The sequence below is a fragment of the Heptranchias perlo genome, chromosome 17, assembly GCF_035084215.1.
Source record: "Heptranchias perlo isolate sHepPer1 chromosome 17, sHepPer1.hap1, whole genome shotgun sequence".
Taxonomy (NCBI): Eukaryota; Metazoa; Chordata; class Chondrichthyes; order Hexanchiformes; family Hexanchidae; genus Heptranchias; species Heptranchias perlo.
In genome coordinates, this window is record NC_090341.1 from 14317275 (window position 1) to 14323274 (window position 6000).

The following is a 6000-nucleotide window of genomic DNA, read 5'->3' on the forward strand; positions in this document are numbered from 1 at the left end:
CCTCTGACATTCATTTGCACTAACATTGTCGCAACCTCTTCAGGTGCAGATGCCAGAAAAGCCAGAGGGTGCAGTGCTTTCAGGAGCAAAATGGAAACGAAGAATTCATTATCTATTTTTTCTCTGCATTGCAGCCATTTCTCGGGCACATGGCAGAGGAAAAAAAAACAGCCCTTCGGAGTCAGTCAACAATATAGCTCAAAAGATCAAGATCCTCAAGCATTCCAGTTACCTTCTTTTTTAATTCTTCACATTCTTGAGCCTATACAGTGACCAATCCAATTACGGTTTCAGTCATGCTCTTAGGTGTTTTGATACTAATTGCTTGCCCTTATTCCCTGTACATCTCATTGTACATTTAGAATATAAGAAATCGGAGCAGGAGTAGGTCTTACGGCCCCTCGAGCCTGCTCCGCCATTCAATAAGATCTTAGCTGATCTTCAACCTCAAATCCACTTTCCTGCACGATCCCCATATCCCTTGATTCCCCTAGAGTCCAAAAATTTATCTATCTCAGCCTTGAATATAATCAATGACTCAGCATCCACAGCCCTCTGGGGTAGAGAATTCCAAAGATTCACGACCCTCAAGTGAAAAAATTCCTCCTCATCTCAGTTCTAAATGTCCGACCCCTTATCTTGAGGCAATGTTTCCGAGTTCTGGACTCTCCAGCCAGGGGAAACAGCCTCTCAGCATCTACCCTGTCAAGCCCTCTTAGAATCTTATGTTTCAATGAGGTCACCTCTCATTCTTCTAAACTCCAGAGAATGTAGGCCCAATCAACTCAACCTCTCCTCATAGGTCAACCCTCTCATCCCAGGAATCAATCTAGGTGAACCTTTGTTGCACCGCCTCTAAGGCAAGTATATCCTTCCTTAGATAAGGAGTCCAAAACTCTACGCGGTACTCCAGGTGAGGTCTCACCAAAGCCCTGTACACTTGTAGTAAGACTTCCTTACTCTTGTACATCATGCCATTCACCATCTCACATTAGACACATTTTCATGGAAGAGGAAAAGAGATGGAAGGAGGCAGATGAGACAAGTGGCCAGAGTTTTCTTTCTTGCATTCCTCATTTGAGCTCCTATGTGGACTGTCTTACATTTATCAATATTGAAAAGCAGTTATCACTCTTCTGTACTAGCAGCTTTGAATGATTTGCAAGGACAGGGGCATTGAACTTGCCAATACAGTTGAACATCATCAGCAAACTTTAACATTATGCCAAGGATATTAATAACTAACAGGGAACCAGGACTGATTATTGTGGAAATTCACCATCACTGCAGCCCAGCTCCGGACCCTGTGATACAGCTGCACAATACAAGGATCTTCCACATTTTAACTGGTTAAAACTACCATAAACACAAAAAGGTACTTAATGATGTACAGGGTAATTCAATAAATTGAAAAGCTTGTGATTCTCCAGTTACATTGCGCACAATCACGGTGCTTGTATTATGAACTTAATGATATCACTCCACAATAGTCTGAAAAATCTTTAAGTTACACACAACAAATTTACAACTTCTAGATTTTAAAGAAACTATGCATTATTAAAAAATAATCCAAGGAGGTACAGACACCAATGGCACAATCTTGGGGATCAGGGAAATAAAACAGGTAGGGACAATTTACCTACGATACTTAAAAGGCAGTAACAAAACTACATCCAGTGGTCAAACACAGACTAGACTAGAATGTAAAGCTCATCTCAAAACGTACATCTGATTACTGGGATTTAAAAAAAATTCAAGTTACCACTGAACACTGTTTAGTGGTTAGACAGTCAAGTTAAGATTTATTAAGTTACAATATTAATTTCCCACAGTTTCAATCTAAGTGTGTCATAACTTCTGTACACAACAGAGCAGCCTCAAGGCATTTTTGAAGGCCTATAGTACATGATCTCACAAACTGAGGAAAACACCAAAAACTTGCAGTGTGGTCAGATTCAGTTTTTTTTTTCCTCTCCAGTTTTCTCCTACCTTCCTGTCCTCAGGGCACTGACTCTTTCATTAGGGTACAGTTCTACGGAACTTTAGTCACCCTCCTCACTCAAGTGGCCATTCTTCGTGCGAGCCTCAAAACTGTCCATCCAACTCTGGAGGATGCCACACCCAAGCATGAACCAGTCGTCATCCAACATTCACAATGTGCACTTCCAGCCAGAGGTCACTTATAGCGATCAAGAGTTGGGAACCCTTGCCGATCGTCCTGTCCCTAAATGTAACGCCTCCTACTGCCACCGTGGCCGAGATCCAGTTTCAGTCTTGATATAAAAAGGTAATGATATTCTACTGCCGGCAGCCACAAACCTTACATGTGCGCATGAACAATCAGGGTAGCACTGTGGCAAGCTAAACAAAGAAGTGATTTCATGGCAGGTATTCAAAATGGGCATCCAACCAGGGAATGCCATGAACCATGGGTGCATATAAAAGTATTCAAACCTCCCACAGCTATCAATGATTGCATATACTCTGGGCAGTGCACTGTCCCACAGTAACGACAGATATTTTGAAGGAGGAGTAGTAAGTATAACCTGGGCTCCCTTAATGGCTCACAGGTAAAGTCACCACCCCTGGGCCACACAGACCAGGCTCAATTCCTGATCTGTGCTATTAGCTGATCACAGCTGGGGCAGTGATACAGTTGCTGCAGTTGGTCACAGAGCCCCTACATTGTGGGGGAACCTGCCAGGGTTCCTATACTTGATCATTATACAGTGATCCCCTACTGGAAGTGCATGCTTCTGGACGTCACATGTGGACCGGATTTGGCTTGGTTGCGTTCTCCTACATTGTTGAATAGCCTGCCAGCACTCAGACAAGGATGACATCAATAATAGCCACTTAGGTGCAATACCAGAGGGCGATTGCCACCCACGGAACCATACTCCAGTAGGAGAATCAATGCCATCAGGTGAGGAGAGGAAGGAATAAAATTGGATGAAAAAGGTATAACCCAACATGGATTCATCCCTTTCTCTCTTCGCCTCCCCCTTTTCCAAACTGTTGGTACAGTCAGTTTGCAATCTTAACTGGACAATTTGGGAGAGGTGTGGAGTGAAAATAGCACAATTCCCAGTTTGATATCCCACTCCACTGAGTTTCCAATCTCAGCTGTGCGGCCTGTGGAGGTGTCAAGCATCTTGCCACATGGGAAAAAGGGGGGGGAAAAAATCAAAGACGGATTCAAATGGAAATGGGGAGGATGAGGTGAGGAGATGGGGGATATGGAGGATTGAGGTTTTTGTTGCAACAATGGGAGCTGTAATCACAGTGGCCTGGGAGGAGGGTGGCAAATTCTCCCCTCAGCTACAGCAGCCACGTTGTTCAGGGAAGAGAAAGAGGAAAGAAGTAGCTCATATACAACAGTATACTTTTAAAAAACACAGTATCTGAAGTACAGCAATAGCTAGAGTTCCAGCACAATTTTTTTTTAAAAAGTCCACATCTACAAAAAGGAAGCACGAACTTGAGAGCAGAAGAGGGAAACTAAATAGAGAGCTTAGATGTAACTACTTTACACAGAGGGTGGTGAATAAACAGAACAGATGTTCAGGGAGGAGGACAATGTTGGCAAATTCAAGAGGGAATAGGATAGATGTTTGGCAGAGAAAACAATCGAGGGTATGAGAGTAGCATAGCATACAGATGGACCAACTATCTCTTCCAATATGTTCAATCTGTTGTTATGAAAACAAGATGGGTCCACATCATTTAAAATAAATCCAAAGCTAGCAATATTCCAGGAGGAGCTCTGAACTAACAATACCTTGAAAAAAATGACTGTGTCTCGTCAGAGAATCATTGTAATAGCACATCTCCCCCATCCTGCAATACAGCACCCACAGTCAAGAAATGTGATCATTTAAATGAAACGTTTTATTTAAAGAATGGCAACACCAGCTATTGCCTCGGAGAAGGACGAGAGGCTTTGCATCTGACAGAAACCGTTTAAAACAGGTACAGTATCATACAATCCCTGACTGCTGTCATATCGCAGGCCTGAGTTCTTTGCACCAATTACACCACCGCCAGAAGTCCATAAACGTTGGTAGACAAATCAATAGGAATCGACAACATTTCCCAGGAGAATTTCATACTTTTAATTGCTTCGTTTTTACCAAAAACAATGTTTCGAAGTTTGTTGGAATTTGAGGCACCACTTCCACAATTTCTGAGGAGGCTCCAGAGAAGAATGTAATTCCTGTGTGAAGCACCTCACATTGCTGTGGACAGACCCGCCACTTCCAACATACAACCTCCTCACAGGACTAAGTTTCTTGACCAAGTTTTCAAGTCCACTCTCCTGAGAGTGGTGGTAAGCCAATTTTTCAAGCAACACCAGCCCCCTGCCGCCAAAAAAAAAGTTTTGCCCCCTTTGAATATGTGAGCGCTTCAGTGACCCAAAAGGAGAATACCCGCAACGAGAAAGAAAAGAACAGCTGCCGGTGAATGACAGCAAGGAATTGTCCCCCGTCTGTCCCATCCCCCCTCCCTCCCCTTTTCTGAAACTATTCATTCACCTCAAATAAAACAATAAGAACAAAGGAACTGAACTTTTTCCACTTTAAAGTATTCAGCAGAACAACATGCTACCCCCTCTCCTCCACAAAAAAAACAGTTCCACAGGAGGGGAGAAAAGAGATTTAAAATGCACAATAACTATCACTCCCTAAAAACTAACAGTAATCTATTTGTCTCCTTACCTTGAAAAGTTTCTTTTTTAAAACTCAGGCTTTGCTTCTGTGATTCACACGGTTAACAGCAGTTCCAAAGCTGATCAGCACTTAATCCACGCTCCCACAGCTCAGGATTCTGGTTAGTATATCAGCAAGTTTAATTCCCAGGACTTTCTGCACAGCACAAGGACCCTGCTTCATAGGATGATGTTTAATTTTTTTTTTAAATCCTCTCTGTCCCTCTGTTCAGTTGGTAGGCTCGGCATGTGAGAAGAAAGCTCTCTTGTGTTGCTGCTGTTTGCAGACTCTCACTCCCAATTCACAGGCACTTAATGAACCTCTTTTACATTATAATCAGCACACTGGGAGATCACATGTACTCTGCACTCCACAGACACACACAGGTTCTGAAAGGAGTAAGACCCGCCCAGCAGATGACATCACTCTCACTGCACACACCCTTCGACTATTGGGCAGAGACTTAAAAGGGCAACGATCAACTGATGAAGCCTTGTGTGCCCCCAGTTCTTACTCACATCTTATTCAAACAAGCCACAAACACACATGTTGTGAGACTTCCAATAAACACCAGTTGTTACAGATGATATCTGCATTCTTACATAGTCAGTAATGATTCAATTTGTCCTATTACAGATAGGAAGTCAATCATGTTATGGAGGTAATCAGTACTAGGACAATGAAACATGATAAAGGCACAATCTGACAGTTAGTGCTGATATCAACAAGGTCAGTAATGGTACAAACATTCCTGTTATAGATACAGCTGGTAATTGCACAGTCATATTATAGATACAGGCCCTAAAATTCCACGTGGTGAGTTGCTCTGGATTTGCGCCGAGTCAGGAACTGCACCCACTGATGCTCTACAGAGTTGGATCCGCTAGCATTTATGGGTCAGCTCATTTGCATATCCAATGGAGGATATTCAGCACAAATCCCACTTGAAATGGGAGTAATGTGCTGGGGTGGTGCTTGAAAATTAGAGTGCAACCTTTAAAAAGCCAAGATTGCAGCAGCAGGCTGGGGGGTAATTGGCAGGTAGATAGCAAAGTGTTTGGAACACTGAGTTCACTGTTAGGTACCTGGACTGAATGGCTCATGTGTCATTTTGTCCCCCTTATCAGAATGTCTTTCACTGAAGCATCTGGCACATTCAGCCAAAGAAGGGATTAGTGCATTGCAAGGAGGTATGGAAGAAGAGCTCACAATTTCAATGAGACCAACTTCCAAACCCTCCTTGAGGAGACATTTTTAAAATTCATTCATGGGATGTGGGCATCGCTGGCAA

General features: G+C 43.0%; 1 protein-coding gene across 2 annotated transcripts in view; it reads right to left on the reverse strand.

The window, feature by feature from the left end:
- The window catches only part of LOC137334074 (plexin-B1-like), a 184586-nt gene extending 179443 nt beyond the window's left edge, over nucleotides 1-5143 (reverse strand). For both annotated transcript variants that reach the window (XM_067998532.1, XM_067998531.1), the window contains exon 1: nucleotides 4719-5143. The gene's annotated coding sequence lies outside the window, so the exon portion shown is untranslated. The remainder of the gene's footprint in view (nucleotides 1-4718) is intronic.
- Nucleotides 5144-6000: the final 857 nt, after the last annotated feature.